This window comes from Camelus bactrianus, chromosome 6, assembly GCF_048773025.1.
Source record: "Camelus bactrianus isolate YW-2024 breed Bactrian camel chromosome 6, ASM4877302v1, whole genome shotgun sequence".
Lineage (NCBI taxonomy): Eukaryota > Metazoa > Chordata > Mammalia > Artiodactyla > Camelidae > Camelus > Camelus bactrianus.
In genome coordinates, this window is record NC_133544.1 from 94,842,332 (window position 1) to 94,868,001 (window position 25,670).

Consider the following 25,670-nt stretch of genomic DNA (forward strand, 5'->3'; position numbering starts at 1 on the left):
CTTTTGAGATGCTTGTTGATCATTCTGCAAAATACTAGAGAGAGATATTATGATAGTATCACTATTTTCTGGCAGATGATGATTTTGCATTAGTCAAATTCTGATAATGTTGAACAGCTTTCTCTCTGTAAATAGCAATTGGAATTTTTCTTTGCCAGAAACAGGTGAATTTCTAAGATTTTAGTATCCATCAAAATGACCTGATGTTCTACTGAATCAAAGGGATAGAGCAAGGCCCCTGCATTTTTAACATGCTTCTTTATAGTAGAGGTTAAAAGAGGATACTGAATTTCCCAAGGGTCAGTTTTCCCAGGAAAGAGAATAGGCATCCTTGTAGGTCCACCCAAGCAAACTTTTGGGTGCTATGGGCTACTCAGTGAATGGAAAAACAGGCGTAAAAAAAGATTAAACAGAAGAAAAACATACCTACCGTTATAATTAATTTAACTGTGCCAGTTATATACAAAAGCTAATTTTTCCTCAATACAAATTATAAAATTGGATCCCTGACATGCTGTCATAATATCTGGAGATCACACTAATCAGTTAACACACAGGGAGACCCTGGGAGAGCTGAAGCAGGAAGGGGCAGAGAGGAAGAGCACGCTGTTAACTTGTTGCTAAGCAAGTTAAGCTGCTGCTCAAATAAACAGTTTTGCGTCAGTTATTTGGTGATACATATATAATCTGCATGCAGACGAATCCTGAAACTGACACTTTTCATATACATAGCAAAGCTGAATATTTAATACACCTGTAAGCTTTTATTTCCTTTTTCCCTTGCCAGGCAAACCAGTTTTTAATTCAAGTGGTATGCAATCAAAAGCTATTAGTATTTATAGCATTGGAAATATCTCAATGTATTATATTAATTTACTAGAAAGTTAATGAATGTGAAATGCTAAAGGTACACTGGCTTTTTTTGAATTTAAATGTGTAGTTGAGTAGTTCTATCAACCTCTAATATTTTTATAGATCATGCATGTGATTTTGACATGGCAATTTTTCAATATTGTACACATATGTCACTAATGCAATTTTTTTCAGGTGTTCATAACTCTGGGGGAAATCTTGAATCTCAGAATTTTCCAAATATCTGAGCACATTATCATTTAAGTATCATTCAGAATAATTATTTTGAATAGATGTTGCTTCAAAATGCAGCACATACTTCCTATGTGTATGTTTCGATGACTCAAAAATTAGGTATTAACATCAGGTTTTTTTCTTTTTTTATTATGTGAGTTTCAGGTGTAACATCCACTTCTGAATGGTGGAATATAGATCTCTGATATGACTCTTATGCTTTGGTTGACAGGAAGATTGAATTCAAATTGCATCTCAGCTCTCATAACAGTTCAGGGGCTTCTGACTTGCTTGTCTTTCACTCTCACTCTGCCCCTGTTTCTGACACAATGTTATTGGACGTTATTCAGAAATTCCTCTACTCTGGACTGCATATGACCCCTGTCCAGCCAACATGAATTTGATAGCTTTTTAGGGACCTATTTTAAATAATATTTTCCTTGTTTTGCTTGTTTTTGTTTACTTTTGTTTTTCTGTTTGTACAACATAATCTTAACTTTTCTTTTTTCTAGTTATCACACTCTGGTTTCCTTTCGGGTTATTACCTCACCCTCCTTGTCTGCAGTTTTTATAGAGCTGCCTGTCAAGGTTTCTGAAGATCCCTAACCATACATGAGCACATGACATAGCTTTGTTCACTGTGATTCACTTTAGATCCTTTGAATCTTTAACAGCGTCCAAAGACTGAAAAATTATTTGAGCTGATTTAGTATAGTGGTGAAAACCAAACCCTGCTGTAAATTACTTCCTACTACGTGGAATTTCCGGTTTGCCCTGTTTCCTCGCTTTTCTAGGTTTATTTTTCATCTTTTTCTTTTTCAATTTTGTGAGAAGCCCCAGGATCTCTAGATCTCTATGATGAATTCTCACTTTGCATCTGCTAGCCAGAATTAATTTCTATTACTTAGCTCCACTAATAGGAACAGTCTCATAGTGCGTACCAGGATAAGATAGCCAAAAACAAAATTGCCAAATGTTTGAGTTCTCTGTTTAATTAAGAGGCTTTTCCCTTTCACTGAAACCCTTCCTTAAATTAGGTATTACCCTGAGGTCTTGAATAGATGAAGAAAAATAACACGTGAGACTCAGTGAAGCCCTTTCCTTTTTCTGTAAGTGTGTAGTATTTTGCTCATTATCATCTCCATTATTCAATAGCTGTCTCAGAGTCACTGATTATCACTGGAACACACTGCCTCTAACACAACCGGCAGTTTCTGTTGCTTTGACCACCATAAATTCACCCTCCGTTGGTGTGGATATAGTATACACTCTCTGGCTCTTATTCCCAGGAGTTTATTGACACCCAGCTAGATCTGGTGATGAGGCAGGTGGCCAGGTGGCCTGAGAGCATGGCGGCATGAGAGCTGAAGATGTGGGTGAGAAGAATCCCACAGGTCTACTCTACTGTGCAAAACCCATCCCCTGATCATTGCTACTCCCTAGCCCTCTGGCTGGACAATTCTGCTCTTCTTCCTTTCTTTAGAATTTTCTATGTCATTTAAAATAATTTCTTGTAAGTTTCATAAAATATTTTTCATAAAATACATGATGAGTACACATATACACATATGTTTTTGTGTGTATATCCATATTAAAAGAATACACATTGATTTGATAGTTGGGGGTCATTTATATCATTTTTACCATTTTTGTAACTCACACTTTTTTGACAGAGAAGTGACAGGTCACTTCTCATTTCTGTCCCTTCAAGCTGTCTGTTTGTCTGCACATCTATCTGGAGCAGGCTCTCACCTTCTTCTTTGTTTACTGTAATTATGTAGGAGCTTGGAAACCCACACGACGAAATTCTGTAACATTATTTCAGTATAATAAGAAATAGGGTCCCAAAGAGAAAATGAGAACCACTACTGTGAATAGTGTATGAGTTTCAGTGTGTGTTGTTTGTAATACTATTTCATTACTCAGAACTCTTTTAGGCTCACTTGATTACACTTACATCTGTGTTCTCTATTTATTAATGGACATAGTGAACTGAATTTGAGAATGGTAGGTTAATTTACTACCTTTCGTTTGTTATTTATACCAAATCTGTGAGGTGATCGATATGAATATTATCTTCAGAGGGTTTAAATTGATTGCTGACAGTCACAAAATAAACTTAGCGGAACCTAAAACAAATGAAACCATGGCTCTGGTCAGGTCTTTTTCTTCACAGTGTCTGTGTGTTTTGCTGGCAAGGCTTGTTTGCACCTGCAACCTTCTTGAAAGGATTGTCCTTGGGCATCTCAGTGGGAAACCTGAATTGCCTGGGAGTCCGTTTCACCCTCTGCTGGAAGTGGCTCATTGCCAGTGCTTTCCCTATATGGGAGGCTGAAGCCCCAGACCCTCTGTCTCAAGATGGACAAAATTTAATGTGTACCACCATCTCTCTTTCTCCACAAGGTGTTGGTTCCAAGACTCCCCAGCAGAGACCAAGTTGTGAGGATGCTCAAGATTCTTATACAAAATGGCTGGTGCAGTGGGGCTCTCTGTATCCATGGGGTTGAATTTGAATGTGGTTTGTTGAATCCATACATGCAGAACAGGTGGATACAAAGGGCCGACTGTCAGTTCTATTCCAGTTTTTCTCAGGTGATGAATTAGGTTGGGTCTTTTAACCTGAAGTCGCACCTTGCTTAGCTTCTTTTCTTTCCTTGTTATATCTTGCTGCCCCACGTTAGAGCTCGAGAGGCAAAAGGAAGAACGTGTGCCCCTGTGTATACTTACCAAAATAGTCTCCCACATTTCAAACCAAGTGGAATTAGTCACTGTAAGCTTTATGATTTAAAAAATGACAATACATGAAGTCCTGTGTTGTTCAGTCTCTTTGCACACTATTGTCACAAGCTTACTTGGCAGGAGATCTGAGCCCCCTGGGCTGATTCAAAATGCTGTTCCTGTTGTGCAATAGCACGGGGTTATAAAACCAACAGAGAGCAGCACAGTGGCCTGCTGAAAAACTGACGTTTTGCTCATCACGGCTTTTTTGTATTCATTTTGGTTTATGTATAATCTTGCATTAAAATAAAATTTATTTTGACTACTGAGCTTTCTGGCACCTGAGACTAGTTCCTCACTTGCCTCCACACTAATCCTGACTTCGCTTTCCTGTCCTGCTTCCCCCAGTCCCTTTTCTTGTTTCCACTGGGAACACTTCCACTATAACTCATTTGTTTCCTAAATCTGTGTTTTCTCTTAATGGGCATTGTTAGAATACTCAGACAAATTCTTGTCTTAGGGTCTACTCTGGGAGAACCTGATCTAAAATAGTGAATACCCCAACTTGGATTAAATCAGATTGTGGACTTTTGGCCAGTATTTTTTCTATGACACTAGACTTTGCCTTCTTAAATAATACTTCTTCTGTTGTTTAAAGTTGCCTTGATTGCATACATATAGTTAAGTCTTACAAGAAATAAATTCATCTTTTTTACAATGTACATGAATTGTATTTGCTTAATATGGAACTCAGTACTTATATTTTTGTCCCCATGAACACCATTAGTTATATATAGTTGAATACAACATTGTCTTATATCTTACTGTTTATATTTCCAGATCAATCATCTCACTGTAAATAAACATTTGCTATTCTATAATCTTAACCACTTTAGGCAGTATTAGACACAAAAACAAGCAAACATTTGCTGTTAGTTAAATTATGGCTTTTTATTTCCTTGTATAAATCAAGGTACATTAAAAAGACAAATTCATTTACATTTATATTAACTAGACAAAAATGAAATCTACCATATCAAATCAAAAGATAAAGTAGTTTAGATTTTGTGTCACTAAATAAAAACAAGGAAAAATGCTAACTCTAGAAGAATTTGAGATACCTTTCAAGAACTATGTCTACTCATATAGTGAGTTTGATAGAATAAAGTAAAATATGTGTAAGAGATTTTAGTTTTATGGTCATATGACACCAAATAATCAATGTAAGTGAATTTGAAATATTTCATGTGGATGGAATACTGGATTAAGTTACACACTTTAAACTCAAAAGACCCCATGAGCTTTTCCTATCATCCACTCCATTCCCAAGTGGGAGGACTGCAGTTTTCAGGTGTCCAGAAGGAAGCCAAAGGAGTTTGCGGGAGACGGCCAAGTGCAGGGTGCTTCACCAAGCCCACTAGGGGGAGTTTCAGCATTTGAATGTGGTGCCATGGGGCTTGCCATACGCTGAACTCAACCAGCCAGGAAAACTCTAGTGGAAATTGTCTAGGTCTTCTAAGTCTTGCTCTTTTATTTCTTTATACTATTAACTAAGATTTTCAGTAATTTCTTACCCTTGGAATCTTAACTTACTGACTCTTTTAAATGAGTTCAGTTGTCTTTTATTTGACTTTAATCTAATCCTAAACCAGTACTAATTAATCAATCCATTTATTTATTCATTTATTTATTAGCTTAATAATGATTTATTGCATGACTTCTGTGTTAGACACTGTACTGTTACCTGAGAGACTAATAAACAAAGTTAAGCAAAGTTTTTGTCTTCAGAGAATTTACAATTCAGTGGGAGAAAAACAAAACAAAACAAAACCCAGAAGATTACAAGATAGCATTATCGCAATGATAGGAGACCCTATCATTTTTAAGGAGAATATGAGGATTCAACAGAGCATATTCAAGAACATTTTGTTCATTTTTCAAGGTTGGAAAAATTTCATTAATCTGACACTTAAAGTATGAATACAACTTAGCCATGCCAAGTTGAATGGGGAGAGGACAGGGGAAATATTGATGAAAATAAAAATTCTACACAGAGCACAAGAATGAAAGGAAGGGAGAATGGAGATCTCAGTGCATTTTATTTTATTTTAATTTTGACATAATGGTGTCGTTCATAGCATTTATTCAAATGACCATTGACTTTTTTAGATTTTATCTTCAAATTATCATTAGATGGATGAAATAACTTCCTAATTCATCTCCTTAAAATTTAAACACACAATGGAGTGGGTATTGCCAGATACAGATTTGAGATGAAGGCCCACAAAATTGGATGGGAAAGGAAAGACAAGGGTAGGAAGGACAATGAAGTAAGGCTCATTAGCTCTCTTTATTGTCCTTTCTTATGTATTAAAAAATGGTGTAACATACTGGGGTTAACTAATTGGAGAACTAAGAGGGTTGAACTAGATGAAGTAGTTCGGTGGATGATGATAATGTCTAACATGTGACCATGGATACAGTTAGTGGAAGTGGAAGAAAACTAAAGGCTTTTCCTAGAGATTAAAAAGTTACAAACAGAGAAACCAGGGTATCGGAAGGATTGTCCACATAGACATTGAGTCATCCAGACATATGGAGAACCTAGAGTAGAGAAGATGGCTTTTACTTAAAAACAGAAAAAGGAAGATTGTGGTCGAGAGTGAGTTAACAAAAGTGAACACAGAGGTGGGATAAGCCAATGATGAACAGCATCCACAGAATAGAAGGGCTTTTCACAGGAGCTTTGAGAAGTTATGAACGTTGTGGAAGATTAGTGAAGTAGAAAGATATGATCGTGGCTGTATTCAGAAGGACTGGCTGAAACTGAAGTACCATCTATGAGGAATCTGTAGTGGAGGAAATGCTTTCAATTTGGGAAGGTTTAATAGACTAATCATGAGGTGATTTCATATTTTAATTTTATGACTATATCAAGCTTTTGAAATGTAATTTTATTTCAGTACATCCAAATCCAAATTTTTTTTAAATTATTGATTAATTTAGCAAATATTATTTGTATACCTCTTGATAAGACTGTCAGGAGTGACTTAGTTGTTCCTGTGGAGCAGAAATATGAAAATCCTTAAGTTGTAAGTTCTTCATGAGGATTATGTTGAATAATGAAATTAAAGAACATAGCATAAAGGATAATACTGGACAGTGTTGATCAGAAAAGTGATTCACTTTATTGAGGGAAGAAAATGTATCAGGATTGATAATAGAAATAAAATGTACCGTCACTACATTGAGGACAAAAATATAATGTGACTAAGACATTATGGGAGCTATAGACTGAATACTTGTGCCCCTCCCCCCCAGTTCTATGTTAAATCCTACTGTTCAATGTGATGGTATTTGGAGATTGGGTCTTTGGGAAGTTATTAGGTCATGGGGGCAGAATCTTGATTCAGCCATTAATTGGTGATAATCCCAATGTTGAGAAACATTATTTGCCAACATTCAGTCAGTTATTTTATGTCGGGCCTAGAACTCAGACCTTTTGATTTCCCTTTTATTTCCACTAAGTCACATCTAGTTCTGAACAAGTTTAAAGAATAATATTAGTCTACTACATGAAAGAGTATGAAGATATAATTAATTAACCCTAGAAAAATAATGATAATTCATACATTTTTTTTACCTTGACTTGTGAATAGACCTGTGTGTAGTATGTCTCACATACCACAAGCAAACCTTAGGATATTGAGCTGTTAATGCCTCAGCAATTTACTTGAACTCAGTATTGGTGACACTAACACCCAAATAAATGGAAAGAAGTTAAAAAAAATTATTCTTGTTTCAGAGAACAAAATAGAAAACTAAGTCTTCAATTGTTTTTTCATATCACTGTATTTAAATAAGCAAAACTCCTATTTATTTCATTAAACATAAAATTAATTTGTGCTAATTAATCCAGTTTCCTTTTATATGTGCACATTTTCCCAGTCTCCTAGGTAGTTGCAGCTTTAGTTATCACTTCTGTGGCTCGCTTTGCTCATACTTATACCTTTCTTATTAACAGCTCTCCCCCAGCTAAATTCTTTTTTACCTCTAGCACTACTTTAATGTTGCCAGAAATCATAAATGTAGCATGCCTGAAATGATTTACCAACTTCTGCTAAATACATTTTTCTGCATTCTCCATTTTGTTCACGGCATCACCATCCTTCCAATAATTCAGACTTTCAGTGTTTGTTATTAGTACCTTCCTTCTTACCTATTCAATCCAATTAACACATAGTGAATGACTTTCACGTTCCCAGCACTGCCAGATACCATGCCTTATAAACCACATTCTGCCATTTTGTAATTTTCAGGCTACTAGGACAGATAGTTAACCATAAAGTTGCAGTCCTGTAAAATAATACTATAAAAATATTCAAGGCAGCTTTGATATTGTATACCAGAAACTCCTAATTGATGTTGGAGGAAATGAGGAGCGGTAAGAAGAGACTGAGCAGAAGTCAAAGAAATCTTCCTGGATAAGGTAATGCCAAGTACTGGCAAGTGCATCCATGAAAGATTCCTTGTTATGCATTGCTTCATCTAAATGAGGTTATTCTAACTGGGGCTCTCACTGCGTCTAGAATACACTGTCGCAAAAGTGTTCACCAAAGATTCCTTCCCTCTTGTTTCTGTTTTATTCCTGTTTGCTCGTTCACAAGAGTATCAGTTATTGGTCATCTTGGTTTTTTCCTATCTCTGTTCTTCATATTCTCCTACCAGCCAACTTGAAATGTTTCCTATTGCTCACTAGTCTATTACTCAGCCCACAAACTGGGTTCATCCTTGTTTGTCACAATTCACACACGCTAATTTGCTCTGTCAGTATGGTACTCACCAGACACACATGGCTATCGAAATGACAGGTTAAAGTAATTAAGATTGAATATATTTATAAACTGAGTTCCTTAGTCGCAGTGCTACATTTCAAGTGGTCAGTAACCCCGTGGCTAGTGCTGTCACGCCGGATAGCACGTATCCTGGATATTTTCGCTCTCAGAAAGTTCTGTTACACAGTGCTGCTCTCATTTCTCACAAAACTGAGGTAAAATATTTTGCTTCTTCCCCTTCCTCACCTAATGATTTTTCTCCCCGGCTTCTCTTCCTAGAATGCCCTTTCTTCTATTCTCTTTGCTTAAATCCATTTTGCTGGTTTTCTTCTCCAGGAAATTTTCCCTGATCCCTATGCCCAGGAGTACTGCTTTAATTACTTAATTTTCATAATTTATCAGTCAAGCTTTAACATTTATCACTTTATATCTTGCATTTTAGATATTTTTGCATGTGTCTTATTTATCCACTAGAGTATAAGCTCTCCAGCCACCATTTTTTATTTATCTTTGTGTTTTCTACATCTACCACATACTTTACATATTATCATGTATTTTTTTAAATGATTAGATTTAAGTCGCATTTAGTTCTTAGATTTATACATGTGGTATTCATATATATGCATATTTTAATTAAAAAGATTTGGAAAGAGAATACTTGGAGGCTTATATTTAAATATCTGGAAGATTGTAATGTTATTACTTCTATGTATTTGAACTAAGACAAAATGCTTAAAAATATAATTAATACATTATCTCTCAATTAAAGAACATGCAATTACTCCAATCTATGAGAGGTTTAGAAAAATCCTTATTGGCAGAAATTAGCAGCATTAAAAAAAAAAATCAGTCAAGAAATAGGTTCAGTCATTTTTTTAATTTCACCTTGATATTTATTTTCAAACTATTGATAATACAAGTGCCTTCAATTCTGATCCCCAATTAAACCACATCTCTCCTTATAGATGCTACTTATCAGGCAGTATTGTGTTCTCAGTACTTTCAACTTATTTTTAAACATATCAGTGTTCCCTCTAGCTAACAACAAACACATTTCCAAAAATAAAGATTTCAATGATCTAAATTTGTTATTAAGAACATATGGATATCCGTCTAGAAACTCAGGTGTGAAAGAAACGTAATTTAATTTTTCTGTTACTGAATCATATCAAGTATGAGTCCTTGTTCTACCACATATTATGTGTGTAATCTCTATAAATTCAGAATTCTCTCACTTTTCCAAAGCTTTGTGTAAGTTCTGGAGGACTTAGGAAGTGTAAAACCATGGCTGGAGAGAGGAGTGGTGGCTTTTTTTCCTGAGCATCATGAGTCTAATTTGCACCTGTGGTCCTATCATCCTGTTTGACATCAGGGTATTTATCCACTTCAGTTGCCTCTGTGCCATTCTTGATCCTTAACCAAAGTTTCTCCTTATTTGATTCACTCTGTGCTTCATGTATGTCCCTCTCAGGGGCAGGGAAAACATTCTACTCTGTAAGTTCCCCTGTGTGGCCATGGGAAACCTTATGTTCAAAGCCGTTCACTATTATATGCCATTTTTGGTGACATAGTAAACATTTTAATTATCCTGATCCAAGCTGAGTGTGGGAATTCTGAGCCCATATCAGGATTCTGCCCAGGGGAAAAAAATTCTTAGCTGCTTTTATTCTGTTGCTTATGCCCTATGCTAGTTATAAACAGTCCTGGTTCTTGCCTCACATGGGGTTTTCCTGCAAATAGGAGCACGGTGCATCTGTGCTCCTGGAGGTTGAAAATCTGGGTGGAGCCCGCCAGCCTTCTCTGACACAGGGCTGGGACTCCAAATGGATTACATGTGGAACACATGATAAAGGACCACCTGAATTTCATCTGACTTTTATTTCCTCCTATTTGGAGACTAGCCTGGCTCTTTAACTATTCCACTTTTTCTTCTAAATGATTCTCCTAAGGAAAATGTTTTTAAAATTAAAAAAGAAGAACTGATGTCTGTGTTTGGCTGTATGTGGGTCGCAAACTGGCCTCCACATACGGAGGCAAGGGGAGACCTAAGAAAGGGGCAGATTACTCCAAATAGTTAGATGGTGGTTTTAATAAGCAAGGGAACTTACCTAGAAGTCTTGTCTCGGGTGGCCGAAAGACAGACAGATCTGTGCCCCCACCAGGCTCTTAAAAGTTTATATAGAGGACTTAAAAGACAGTCAAGTGCACTGTCCAGATGGTTTCTAAAACACGTTGCTCACTCCAGGCTGCGTCCTTGAAAGTTACTCTCACTGTGGGAGTGGTGGGAAGAGCCTGCATTCCAGGGACAGGGCAGGGGGTGAGGAGCCTCCAGTTGCCCGGATCCAGCTCAAGAGTCAACTGGTCGTCACATCCACCCAGTGACCTCCTCCAGCACTGATACCGTTTCTCTTCTAAGGTGATGAATGTTGAAGATTAAGCCGCTTATAAAATGGGGAGGAGGGAAGTAAGACAGTGAGGAAGAGGAAAGGGCAAGAATAATTATGACTATCTGGCAAAAAATGCAGCATGGGCTGATCCATTTTAAGCATCATCCTATTAAATATAGAGTAAGCTGGCATTTTATTCAGGACCAATTTTGAGCCAGGCTCTCTGCCGAGAACTTTCCAATATGTATCTTAAATTTCAAAATAATCTATTTACAGCAGACTTCTGATACTTCATCTGATACTGTGAGGCTAAACCATTTGCTCAGGATCCCACAACTTGTGAATGAAGGATGTAAGGTTTGAACCCAGGCCTTTTCTCTTTAAGTCAGGTGATATAATTCATATTGACCCATACTGACTACATTGACTACATTATCCACTCACTAGACAGCAGTTAAATACCTTCATTTCTCTTTATGTATGAATGTCATTGATTTAAAAATTTCTCTTTAGTATTCCCCAAATAGAATGAGTATAGAATGAAGCAAAGCTTTCTGTATTTCTTTTTTCTATACAAAATCATGTTGCTCTATTCCTATCTAATTTGCTGTTGTAAAAGAATCCATCCATTTGTTAATTATATGATTTATTACTATAATAAGCTAGAAAGGAAAATATATTTTATATGCTTCAATTTTTCTCATTATACTATGAAAGTTACTTAAGGCAGTGCATCTTCTTGTGGGATCCAAATTTTTCTGGATTCACCAAGGCCATTTTGTATTTCTTCAAAATGATGAAGTGAAGTCCAACAAGATATTTTATTTTATGACATAAAAAAACTTTTCAATTAACCCTTAAACATTAAGTCCCACCATAGATAAGCATAGATAAGCACTCCCTTAAGGAAGCTGTGGTGTATAATGGGGAAAATACAGAGAGGGTAAAAATATATATTATATCTAACATCCTGGGAAAATAAATCATATAAGAAATATTTTACCTCTGGTATGTATAGTGAAATCAGCTCATGGGAAACAACAGTAAAAGCAGCATTAGAAGTAATGTAAAACCATTTTAAGTGGAACGTAATTCTCTAAAAAATGACAAGTTGACAGCTAAAGAGCCTCAAGCTTCATCCTGCCAATGTTCATTTCTCTTCTGCTTTTTCATTTAAAGTTGCTTCTAAAAGATGGGCACTGTCAAAAGTATTCCTGACAATTCTAAGTACATCAAAAAATGGCTTTCTTCATTTCCAAATTTGATTGGACAAAGGATGTTAATTTTTAAATTTATCTGTAAATATTAAATATTAAAATATCATCTAAATACCTATGTTGTTAGAAGGCATATTCTAATTTTGCGACAATGTCATCATTTCTCAAAATTTCTCATTTAACAGTGACATGATTGAACAAATTTATTTTTTTGAGAGAGAAAAGTCTTCCAACATAATGAGAATAACCACAAAACCCAAAAGTGTGTATCTCTAAGGTAAATTTAAAAATATATATATAAAATGTGAAATAAGAATATAAGAAAATATATGTTCAGTTTATATATAGATTTATAAGACAAAACAATCATTTTTATTAAAATTACTTGTTCCCCTGAACTGATTATTAAGTTGAGTTAATATGCTTAGTAAATTGTACTAGCGTATTATAGTTGCAGTATGTATTTCCATACTTTTGGATAACCTGGAGAAAACTTATTTCCATTATGACAATGAGTGAAATTTAGGAAAAAAATCAATAGACATCTATTTCTCTTCTCCCCTTGGTGCCCTGAAATGGATATTCCACAAAAGTGAATTTGTATCTGTTTCTTCAAGTGAAATTCACGTCTAAATCACACAGTGTTGAATGCTGAGTATTAAAACAATAAATGGTTACTGAGGACTGTCTTTTAAAATCTCCTGGTTTAGTGGAGGAAACTGAAATTGTGGCATATGATTTTAATCAAGTGTAATGTTTGGAAGTGCAGTATGAACACAGTGCTAAGAAAATACAGGTTACATTAGTGACTATGTTGCCTGGAAGAGGAAAAGAGTCAGGTGAGGTGACATGGAACTGCTCAGAGAATAATGAGAATTAGATTTTTTTCTTGGTGTAGGAATAAAGGAAGGATATCACAAGCAGGAGACACTATGTGGAAATGAAAAATAGTGAAATGTCACTTTGAATTTTGTCTTTAGAAAAGAAATTTGTATCAGAGAGGGGTTGAATATTCTATTACTATCATTTGTTTCTTTCCTTTGATTTAAATAATTTCAAAGAAGAAATGATTTTTAACAACTTTATTGAGCTATATCTCACATACAATAAAACTTATATATTTAAAATGTACAATACAATATTTTTTAGTATATTCAAAAATATGTGCAACAGTCAATTTCAGAACATTTTCCTTACCTGAAGAACTCCTGTATCCTTTAGCTATTGCTACCCTAATCCCCTGCCTTATCCTCTCAACCCTAAATAACATTAATCTACTTTCTATTTAAATAGATATTCCTATCTTACGCTTTTGTATTCATGGAAGCATATGGCATGTGATCTTTTGTGACTGGCTTCTTTCTCTTAGCATGATGTTTTCAAGGTTCACCCAGGCTGTAGCATGTGCAAGTGTTTCATTCCTTTTGTGACCAAATAATATTCCATTGTATGTATATACCAAATTTTATCAATTCATCCACTGCTGGACACTTGGCTGTTTCCACATTTTTTGGGCTATTATGAATAATGATGCTATAAACATTCACGTACAAACTTTCGTATAGATGTGCTTTCATTTCTCTTGCATCTATAGCTAGGAGTAGAATTGCTGGGTCATATTGTAACTCTATTTAATCTTTTGAAGAACTGCCAGACTGTTTTCCAAAGTGGCTGAATCATTTTACAGCCTCACTAACAGTGAATGAAGTTTCCAATTTCACATCCTTAACAACTAATTTTATACGCTTTTAAACTTCAGCTATTCTAGTAAGTGTGAAATGATATCTCATTGTGGTTTTGAACCCTATTGGTTTTGATAAATTGATATCTATATATCTATCTATCTGCTATTATATATAGTGTTACAAACACATTCATAAAAATATTTAGACAAGTATTTGTACTAATGCTTTTTATTAATACTTTATATTTAATGTCTTTTAAAAACAAACATTTTATTGTAGTTGCAACTTCCCTTATTTTGAGTTTTATATTTTTATTATGTATTCATGTCTTGCATATCAAAAACTACTACATGCAAATATTAAATTTATATTTTAAATGATGTTAAATATTTTAAAATAATATCAATGGAAAATAAGAGATCATATCAGGTGTAAGAAAATTAAGAAAAACTAAATGACTTCATATGTTTCAATGGGAAAAGAATAAAGAGATATTATTTCTAGTGATAATTAGAGAAATGTAGATTAAAATATGTTTAAGCCTAATGATAGTTAACTTGTAAAGTTAGGAAAAGGAACTAAATAGGAAAAATATGTAGTAAGTTAGCGAAAAAAGTAAATTTATAAGGAAAAAGCATGAAAATACGACAAAATTTAGATTAAAATGCTATACAAATAAATATAAATGGCTTAAATTTACTTTTAACCACATACTTATATTGGGTAACATACATACTCACATTGGGTACACATGCACATATGTACACACACACTACAATTCTTTTTCTGTACCATTAAGCAGACAATCTTAAAAGTTATTTAGAAATATTCTTTTTTTTTTTTTTGCCTCATCATGGCTTTAGTTTTAATTTCTTCAATCATTTTCAAAACTGGACATTTCCGATGTTTACTTCCATATGAAATACACACATTTCTTTTATATTCCTTCTTTCTGTCCTTTGCCTGTTTATCTTTTTTTTCCTCAATTTTTTTTTAAATTGCAGTTGTCAGTTACAGTGTGTCAGTTTCTGGTGTACAGCACAATACCCCAGTCATGTATATATATACATATATTCATTTTCATATTCTTTTTCATTAAAAATTATTACAAGATATTGAACATACTTCCCTGTACTATACAGAAGAAACATTTTTTAAAATCTATTTTTACATATAGTTTGCAAATCTCAAACTCCCAAATTTATCCCTTCCCACTCCCTTTCCCCGGTAACCATAGATTGTTTACTGTATCTGCAAGTCTGTTTCTGTTCTGTAGATGAGTTCATGGTGTCTTTTTTTTAAAATTAGATTCCAGATATGAGTGATGTCATACGGTATTTTTCTTTCTTTTTCTGGCTTACTTCACTTAGAATGACGGTCTCTAGGTCCATCCATGTTGCTGCAAATGGCATTATTTTATTCTTTTTTATGGCTGAGTAGTATTCCATATATATATATATATACACACACACACACACACACACACACACACATACCACAACTTCTTTATCTGGTCATCTGTCAATGGACATGTAGCTTGCTTCCATGTCTTGACTATTGTATATAGTGCTGCTATGCACATCAGGGTGCATGTATCTTTTTGAATTAGAAATATGTATGAGATGTAAGGTGGAAAAGACAGGATTGATATTGAAGGCTGACACAGAAAATAATGAAAACTGTCACAGAACTCCCATACTTAACAAGAGCAAAGTGATATAAGAGTAAGTAAATAAACAAGTATGGTCAAACTTTAAAAATAAAATTGATTTGTTCCATCATGTGCTGGAGATAAGAGTGGACCATGCTCAGGCCAGTAGAATCCCCCTAGAAAATCTTTTACTGGTGGGAAGCAATATTCTATTCTATTCTGTGGTAAAACTTGCACTTGCTACTGAGAATGGCTTTCTTAGGGTTTCACCCCTATCATGTCGGTGTATGAGAGACCAATGAATCTTCATTTTGCTACCATTTGAATTTCTTTTATTATTGTTAGTAGGTTTGTAAGTATTCTGAGTTTCTCTAGGTGGATAATACCATTTATAATAATTTAATACTGAGTTCTTCTTGCAGCTATGTGTTCAGCATGTTTCCTTATTGAATTATTGTATTAGCTAGATTGAATTATTGTATTAACTATTGTATTAGCTATTGTATTACCCAGGTAATACAGTCCATCTGTGTTTTTTTCACACCTTTAAGACATACACTTCTAATGTGTCACCATTTACTTGAAACATAGTCATTGTCATATAAAGGAATATCCTTTAAAAAGTTAATAAAGATATTTTATTATTTTCTCAAATGACATTATATAATGTCCTCAAATGGCACTGCAGCATTTAATAACATTTTATGTAATTTTTTTCTTTTGATTCAATAAAATATTAAATTATAAATGTTAAAACTAAAATTTAATGTTAAGTATATTACTTTATATTTAATAATTTATCAAATCAAAATTATATATAAGTGAAAAATCCTAGTATCAAACTATACTTACATTCCCAAAATAAAATAGATTTTAGCCATTGTTTTAACATATTTCTAGATTTTATTTATAATACGTTGCATTTTTAGATATATGCTTACCTAAGCTTATTTAGTATTTGAGTAAAAGTTATGCTAAAATATTTTGACATAAGGGTTAATGGGATTTGAAATATTAATTGGGGTACATTTGTATATTCTACATTATAATAATACATTTAACATGAGATTTATATTTTTCTTTGTAAATTTGAAAACCAAATCTATTAAGCCATCTCTATCCACTTTGATTTTGAAATTCACTCCTTAAACAACTTTTCCTAATTTTTTTCATTGATTCAATTTGTCAGTTTTTATCAACTCTTGTCAATGTCTAAGAATAAATTTTTACAAGATATTTACTTAGTTTCTATGGTTATGTCCACTTCTCACACAAATTGTGTGCATTTCTAGTATTTATTTATTTTTATTTTTCTTGATTTGATTTGGAATTACACTGCATTTTTGAATGAGCCAAATATAGAATATAGTTATCAGAAAAACCTGTGGATTTTCTGTAATTTCTGTGTACCTCTATTATCATATTTTATCAGTTTTTTATCATCATTTTTTAAAAAAATTTAGTTATATGCTTTATTTTATTGTCATACCTTCTCTGAGACATTTAAATATGAGAATATTCTCTGGTTTCAACTTTGCATTTAGTAAGTTTTAATGGGTTGAGCGTTCATGTTTTGTTCTATTTTATATCGCAGTTTCAATTCCTACTTGGGCCAATAATTTCTTTAAAAAATTTTATTGATGTTTAGTTGATTTACAATGTTAGTTTCAGGTATACAGCAAAGCAATTCAATTATACATATACATACATATGTATTTTTTCTTTTCAGATTATTTTTCATTATATGTTATTACAAGAAATTGAATACAGTTCCCTGTGCTATGTCACAGGTCCTTGTTGAGCTAACAACTCTTAAAAATCCTTTTCAAGTTCTAGGTAGCTTGAAATTTCATTTCATTTGATAGGTTATGCTATTTTTATTATTTCAAATAATTAAATTAGTCAAACATAATTTAGTTAATGTAATTAATTCATTCTAGACATAATGTGATCTTGTGTTGGATGGCTTAGTTTACTAGGGTTGCCAGAATCAAATACCACTGACTGAATGGCCTAAACAGCAGGATTTTTTCCTTGCAATTCTATCATCCTCAAGTCAGGGCTTCAGGAGGATCGGTTCCTTCTGTGGTCTCTCTCCTTGGCTTAAAGGCAGCTGTCTTCTCCCTGTGTCTTCACATGGTCTTGCCTCTGTGACAGTCTGTGTCCAGGTTTCCTCCTTTTGTATAGACACCACCCATATTGTATTTTAATTTAGTTATTTTTGGTGATGTGGGTGTTGTTGGGTTTTACCATTTATGATATACTTTCTTTGGGGGAATAATACTAGTAATATTGTTTTTCTGATTATGCCTTTACCTTTTAAAAATTAACATTCATGTTGACATTTCACTTTTCTACTCTGATAATGCAATCAGTGGCATTATTCTTGCAATACCAAAGTGATTAATGTTTATAATTTAAGAAAATATTTTGTCAAACCTAACCCTTCTTATAATATAATACCATAGTAAATAGATTGTGACAGTACTTTTTCCAACATTTCCAATATTAAAAAATAACTATAATCTTGAGAAAAACATATTTTTGCTATAGGTACATTTTTGTACAACCATAATTATTTTTAAATGCCATTAAACATTTTCTACTTCTTAATTAGATTAATACATATTTAAATATATAGAAATAAAGTATTTGATTGTATATTAAATTCAACATGTAAACACATTTTTCTATATATAATTTTTCATAATCATTGTGCTCTGTGGGAAGATTAGTTAATACTTTAACCTAGCCAACACACTTTCATAAAAGAAAGAAATTGTATCTGACATTTGAAAATATTATTTGTAGCATTAGGCTCTAAGCAAGTGTACTGGAAAAAAAAATTAACCCAGTAAAATTGTTTAAAAATTTTTTTTTTTGACAAGGGCCTGTGTGCTTTATTGCTTGTGCTGCAAATGCAAGTGAATAGAGTAAACCTCTTTAAAAAGTAAGGCACGTGAGCAGCCTTCTGTGCAAGTTCCATATTATTTAAAATTCCTATTGGCTAATAAGGTATCTTCACTCTAGAATGGGAGCTATCTAGAAAAGCACATGATGAGTTCTGTGCATGCAGAAGACCTGAAACATCATTACATCTCACCTCATGGCACAGGTGAAGTCTCAAATCAAATGTCTATATCTGACACGACTATTGTTACAGTTCTGAAACATTAACCAGCTTATCCACACATGTACAGTTGGGTCCCCAAATATTCATTATACAAAACCTAAAACAGGAAGAGTATCTAACTGCATCCGTGTTCGTTTTGTTAAAATAAGTGATTTGGCATTTTCAGTCTCTTTTATCCGTAAGCCATGTTGGTACTTGCAGAAGGCCCATGTCATACGATGCTGAAGACCATGGAGAGGTACTGTTCATAGGACACCTGAATCCAACCATCCTGGTCCGTGTCGTAGTGTCTGAATATATCTGTCAGCCTCTGCAAGATGATGCAGCCCTGGATGAAGTCGTCAAAGGCAATCTGACCTCGTCCTTGTCTGTCGAACTTGCGAATGAGGATGTCGTGAAACTGGTCAGAGAGCCGGTACCCAAAACCTGAGGGGGCTTCCTTGAGCTCGTTCCTGTCGATCATGCCCGAGTTGTCCCTGTCGTAGCCGCGGAAGACGAGCTGCCAGTCCGCGATGTACTTCCAGAAGCCTGTGAACTCGCTGAAGTTCACGCTGGCCTTGTTCTCCCGGTCAAACATGGAGATGATCGACCGGACAGTCACTGGCCTAAATGGAGTCCACGTGCCGTTCGACAGCGCTTGTTGAAGCTCGTTGTCCGATATCACGCCGCTCCTGTCTTTGTCAACCCTCTGGAAGACGTTCCACAGGAAGCTCTGGTCCGGCAGCGCGGCGCCCGTGGCAGGGCCGGCCCGGGGCCCAGGCGGTACAGGTAGGTGGTCATGGGCCGAGGCGCGGCTGGGCTGAGACTCTGGCTGGACGCGGGTGGCTCCTCTGTTTAAAATTTTAATGCAGTTTCTTTGGAGCATTGTTTCACATATTTGGCAGCTCTGTAGAAAAAGCAACATGATCAATTTGTTTAAATGAATGTTATGAAAGCAAAAAAATATCTATACAACAGGCTTAATAACCTTTGTTATACAACTAACAATTCAAAGAATTGAACTATTGTTTTAATCAATATTTATGTCTTCTTACAAATTGTTTATAAGCTAGTATCTTTAAAGTTTGAAAGATGAAAAGTGATGAGTTTTACACAGTCTGGATTACACAAAATAAGATTTGGGCTGGACTTTCTAAACTGTTTAGTATTCTGTTATATATACAGAAATAACATTTGTGTATTTTGCAGTGCCTAAGGGCATTTCAGAATATTTAGTCTAGCATACGGCTGGAAGTGGAAGCCCACTGTATTGCAAGCAAGGAAATTACATTAATTTAAAACATTATTTTAATTAATGCCTAGTATAGTGCTAGCTGCTATGTTAGGTTTGGAACCACACCACCAATAAAATGAAGGAATGTTATCATAATCATTAGGTGAGTGGATGGAGTGACAGTGATGTAGACACAACTAAAAATTTACCATGAAATAAGTAACTGTCTTTATTGCACCCCTCCTTCCATTCCATTCATTATGCTCCATATTCATTGTCAAATGAATAAAGCTTATATACTCTGCAGTATTTCTAGGATTCTACATAGTTCAGAATGCTATTACTTATCATATACATTAACAGTGTCTGGAAAATGTTTCAAGGAACAATAAAAGTAGCTTTTTAAAAAACCAATCTATTCTAATTTAAAATAAACCTTTAATTTTTAGAACAGTTCTAGATATTTGGTAAAATTACACAGAAGGTGTAGCGATTCTCCGTATTACTTAGGATATTACATTAATATGATACATTTGTTCCAATTAAGAAAACAATATTGATGCATCACTATTAAGTCCACATTTCATTAAGATTTTCTTAGTTTTTACCAAATGCACATCCCTTTTATGTTTGGCATTCTAGCAAGGATACCAGATTACATCGCGTCATTCTGTCCCCCTTACTCCCTTAGGCTCCCCTTGGCTATTTCATTTTCTCAGACTGCCTTTGTTGCCAATGATCCTGACAATTTGGAGGGGTACTGATCAGATATTTTGTAGAATACCCCTTAACTGATATTTTGTCTATTTTCTTGTGATTAGACTGGGGATATAGGTTTTGGTGGAAAGATCACAGAAATAAAGCACCATTTTCATCAGATTATATCAAAGGTACATACTATTAACATGACATCATTTTTTATGAGGACCTTGATAATAGGTTTCTGCACTGTAAAATTACTCTTTTCCCCCCTCCTTCTATATTGCATATTTTGGAAGGAATCACTCCGTGCATGCCACACTTAAGCAGTGAAGAGTTGATGCCCCATCTCTTTGAGAGCAGTATTGACATAAATTGATATTCTCCTGTGGGTAGATTTGTTTTTTCTTCCTTATTTATTTATGTGTTTTTCATGTATTTAATAATTTATTTAATCAGAATGGACTCATGGATATTTATTTCATACTTTTGGTTATAAATCCAATGCTATTTATTTATTTGTTTGTTTGTTTTGTTGCTGAAATTGTTCCAGGTTTGGCAACTTGGAGCTCTTTAAATTGGCTCCTGTGTCTCTTTGGCATACCTTTTTCATTGTGTATTTTTCTTTTTTGAGCACTTCCTTACTTTCTGACACTACAACATGTTCTAAACTCATCTGACTTATTTCCTTCCCCAATTTTAAAATGAGCCACTTATTCGAGAGCTCTGGTTATTTTGTGTATTTGTAATAGAGTTCTATTGCTTTGTTACATTTTGCATTCCATCCTGGGATTCTTCTGACTTCCTAAATGATACCTACTCAGTCCTACCCTCTGGCTCTCAAGCCCTGGAAACTGCCAAAATTTTTACCATCACTATAGTTTTGTCTTTTCTAAGTTCTGTAATTGGTAATTATATAGTTTGTAGCTTTTTCAGATGGGCTTCTTTCATTTGGCCACATGTATTTAAGACTCATTAATTTTTTTTGTAGTTTGATAGTTCATGTATTATTATGGTTGAATGATATTCTATTGTATATATGTATAGATGTTCCTTAGTTTGTTTATTCATTCATCTATTGAATGACATCTTAAGCTTCCACATTTTAGTGATTTTGAATAAAGCTGCTGTGAAGATACCCATGGAGGTTTTTATGTGGACATAAATTTTCAAATCAGTTAAGTAAATACCTGTTAGCACAGTTGCTGGATCATATGATAAGATTATTTTTAGCTTTGTAACAAAATGCTAAATTATCTTCCAAAGTTGCTGTAGTTTTGCACTCCTACCAGCAATGAGTGAGAATTACTGTTGATCCATATTCTCACCAACAATTGGTATTGTTAGTTTTTAGAATTTAAGCCATTCATAATAGACGTGTACTCACTGTTGTTTTAATTTCCAGTTCCGTAATGATAAATGATCTTGAACATCTTTTTATATGCTTATTCACCATCTGTACATTTTTTGATGAGTCTTTTTTGGTTTTTTTGTTCAGGTTTTTAATTAGATTACTTCTTATTTTTGAAATTTAAGTGTTCTTTTTATATTCTGGATACAAATCCTTTATATTATACGTGTTTTGCAAATATTTTCTCCCAGCCTTTGACTTGTGTTCTCATTTCTAACAGAATCTTTCACAGAGCACAAGTTTTAAATTTTAATGTGGCACAACTTAATATGATTTTCATTCATGGATTGTGCTTTTGGTATTGGGTCTAAGAGTCATCAAAGGCAAGGTCATTTGGATTTTCTCCTATGTTATCTTCTGGGAACTTTATTATTTTGTGTTTCCAAATAGGACTGTGATTAATTTTGAATTAACTTTTTATGAAAAGTTTAAGATTTGTGAGTTGATTTATATTTTTGCATAAGGAATCCATTTATTCAGCACCATTTGTTGAAAGGACTATCTTTTAGAGTTGCCCTTGCTCCTTTGTAAAAGACCAGTTTACCAAACTTGTGAGAACCTCTTTATGGGTTATATATTCTATTACACTGATATGTGTGTCTCGGCTTTTGCCAGGATATGCTTGTCTTGATTACTGTAGCTTTAGAATAAGTATTGGAATTGAGTAATGTGAGTTTTCAGCTTAATTCTTCTTATTTAGTATTGCGTTGGCTATTCTAGATCTTCTGCCTTTCATATAAACTTTGAGATAATTTTGTTGATATCTTCAAAGAGCTTGCTGAAATTTTTATTGAGATTGTGTTGAATTTGCAGATCAAATTTGGAAAAACTGACATCTTAACAGTTACAATTGAATTTTGCAGTCCAAGATATGTATGCCATATATGCATGTGTGTATGTATTCCATACATATATACATAATAAATAGGAAATTAAACAAATTATAAGCAGTATTAATACAGTAAGTACCTGAACTAATCAATTATGGTTGAAAAGAAGAAGCAGAGAGGCACAGAGTAACAAGTCCTAAGGTGACAGAGCAGGAAAATGACTTTTTTCAAAAGATTATGTATTCACATTAATAATTTTCAATTTATTTAACACTGCTAAATACATAATATTTAGTATCTCAATTAGAATCATCTATAGTTAATAAGTGAAAGCCAGAAAAAGGAACAGTATAGACTAGTAAAAGAACTGAAGCTGAGCCTAAAACTCCTTTATCTCTTTTTATTTTCATTTTCATGTTTCATTACTCAGTTTTTTATCACAGGTATCCTTAATGTTGAACCCAAACTGCTAAGCTCCTTTAACAGTATAAATATATTTCTTGTCTTTGTCTAACTAAAAAAATTAGAATTTTAGAAAGAACAATTATATTAATATCTAGGAACATCAAAGATTTAAAAAATAGTACTCCAAAGTTTAAGTGGAATAATGACTTAAATCCGCATTTTTACAATACTGGGATGTTTCATAAGATTTAATTCATAAAGGACACTAATAAATTTGTCTCATATTTATGTTTATGCTACATTTACATATCTGTCAATGATTTCATATGGAATTTTATGTCACTTTAGACTCATTTCCAAAGGTTTTAGTATAGACATTAAAATAACATATTCAGTAAATTATTTTTATGGGAAGACCAATTGCAAATGTTCGATATTTTGCATGAATTAAGGCATACTATCTCTGCGTGCTTGATTTTGCATTCTGTCAGGGCCAGTTGCATGACTTCAACAGAAAAGGAACACAAACTCACTTTATCTGGGTAAGATGGTGGAGAAAAGGTAGTTATGATTTTGTCAAATTTCAAGTTATTTGTTGTCTTATTTTGCCCTTGGTGTGGACAGAGTAACTGCATGGGATTACCATGAGGGTTTGCTGACAAAATCCTCCCGTGGATTAGCTACTTCAGATTCACTAGCTACCAGATGGCTTATAATACCAAAGTTTTTGTTTCACGTACCATATTACTATCTGCTCTCTCACAGGAAACTTACTATACCAGAACATTTGTGTAGCTGTAGCAGTGAAGATGGAGTCACCACCATCAAATGCATGAGCTCCTTGTGTAGAAGGCACACTTGAGCTGCATTAGAATGTGCCTCAGCTGCAGACCCCCTCCAAGGGCTCAGCGTTTGCAGCAAGCCTGCGTCTTCTCTCCTGTCACAGTTGAGCTCTTTTCACCTGGGGTCTACAGAAAGATGCTTACTTTTGTCAGCTCCCACTTGGTTAGTCTCATTTTTGAGGCATTTTACCTAAATTTGAACCATCTAATATTGAAGGAAGGAATATGTATTTACCCAAATTGACCCTTCCCACCATAAAGATAGTAGTTTTAAACCATAATTTTTAAAATCTATAAAAACAGGAAAAAATGTTCAAAATTAAGACTTGTCACCCAGGAAAGGATTCAGATGCACTGTGAATCCTTCCTCCCCTACTCCCCATCCCTGCTCCCTTACTTCAATTAGCTTCAGCCCAGAGAAGTCATGTCCCTCTGAGCAAAATTATGTCAGAGTAGATATCAGCATGGTCACAAGACCATATTAACTCTAGGTCTTGTACTAATACTAGGAATCTTGGACAAATCAAAATTTGTCAGTGTGCATTTAGTAAATTTACATTAAGGAGCACACCTCTAGCCTTCCCCCCCTCCCCCAATTATGTGGAAGTGCTTTTGCTCAATGATTGTAGACTCTAAGATGAAGTGTTTTTCTGGTGAGAAGGGGGCAGAGATCTTAATCTTCCTCTAATGTGTGGGATGGTTCTGGACAATAACAAAACACAGTACTCAGAATGGCAACAATGCCAGTCAAAAAACTCCTTCTTGCTGGCCAGATCCCATACATATTATGCACCATATTTTAATCAGAAGTTTCAAAATGAAATAGCTTTGTCTACTCTTACCAATTAAAATTTCCTGTATCAATTAAGCACCTTTACTTTTGCACTTGGAGGCCACCTGTTCTAATTAGAAAATTATTTCTAATACTCAGTCTTCTGAATACCATTATTTGTAACCCAGTTAACTTGTGCAAATCACAACGCTCCAAGGTCACTGCTCTCGTTTCAGCCTGTCTGTAAGAGCAGAGAGATTAACTCACACATCTTAGAACAGAGTTACTCACAACCAAGGGTGATGCCAATACTTTAACTTATTTCATATCTTTCACGTGATCTGATCTCCTCATCCTCTTTTTTCCCCCTGTAGTTAGTTAGAATTGCATCAGTATAAGCAAGAGCACTTCTCAGCTCCTTTTTCACCCTTTCCCATATCTAATACCTCAACAGTTTGCCAAAGCATGCTTGGAAAGTTGCTGCCTGCCAGGCTGGGGCTTGCAAGGCCCACAGGACCTCAGCCATTCACAGCAGCACCATTATAGACAGCTGTCTTCCTTCCAGCCACAGGGACCACAGTTTTAGTATCTGCTTCCGTGCCAGCCAGACACCTAATCTGGTGGCTTTCTGTTTCTTTTCTTTTGTAAAACGTTAGGTGCCTCTTGTATTGAGGCAATAGAATCCACAGTGAAATCGTATATTTTTTTTACACGTTTTGCTCACTTCAGATTCTAGTGTTTTGTTTTTGTTTGTTTTTAACCAGTTGGCCAAAGTGCCAGAGAGCC

The 25,670-nt window shown here is 34.4% G+C and overlaps 1 protein-coding gene and 1 pseudogene across 8 annotated transcripts in view; one reads left to right on the forward strand and one right to left on the reverse strand.

Moving 5' to 3' along the window:
* Window positions 1-18,864: 18,864 nt before the first annotated feature.
* Window positions 18,865-19,592, reverse strand: LOC141577996 (programmed cell death protein 6 pseudogene; annotated as a pseudogene).
* The window catches only part of LOC141577995 (uncharacterized), a 110,036-nt gene continuing 103,690 nt past the window's right edge, over window positions 19,325-25,670 (forward strand). For 7 of the 8 annotated variants that reach the window (XR_012507799.1, XR_012507802.1, XR_012507804.1 and 4 more), the window contains exon 1: window positions 19,325-19,480. The gene's annotated coding sequence lies outside the window, so the exon portion shown is untranslated. The remainder of the gene's footprint in view (window positions 19,481-25,670) is intronic. The other variant, XR_012507805.1, reaches the window with a different exon arrangement.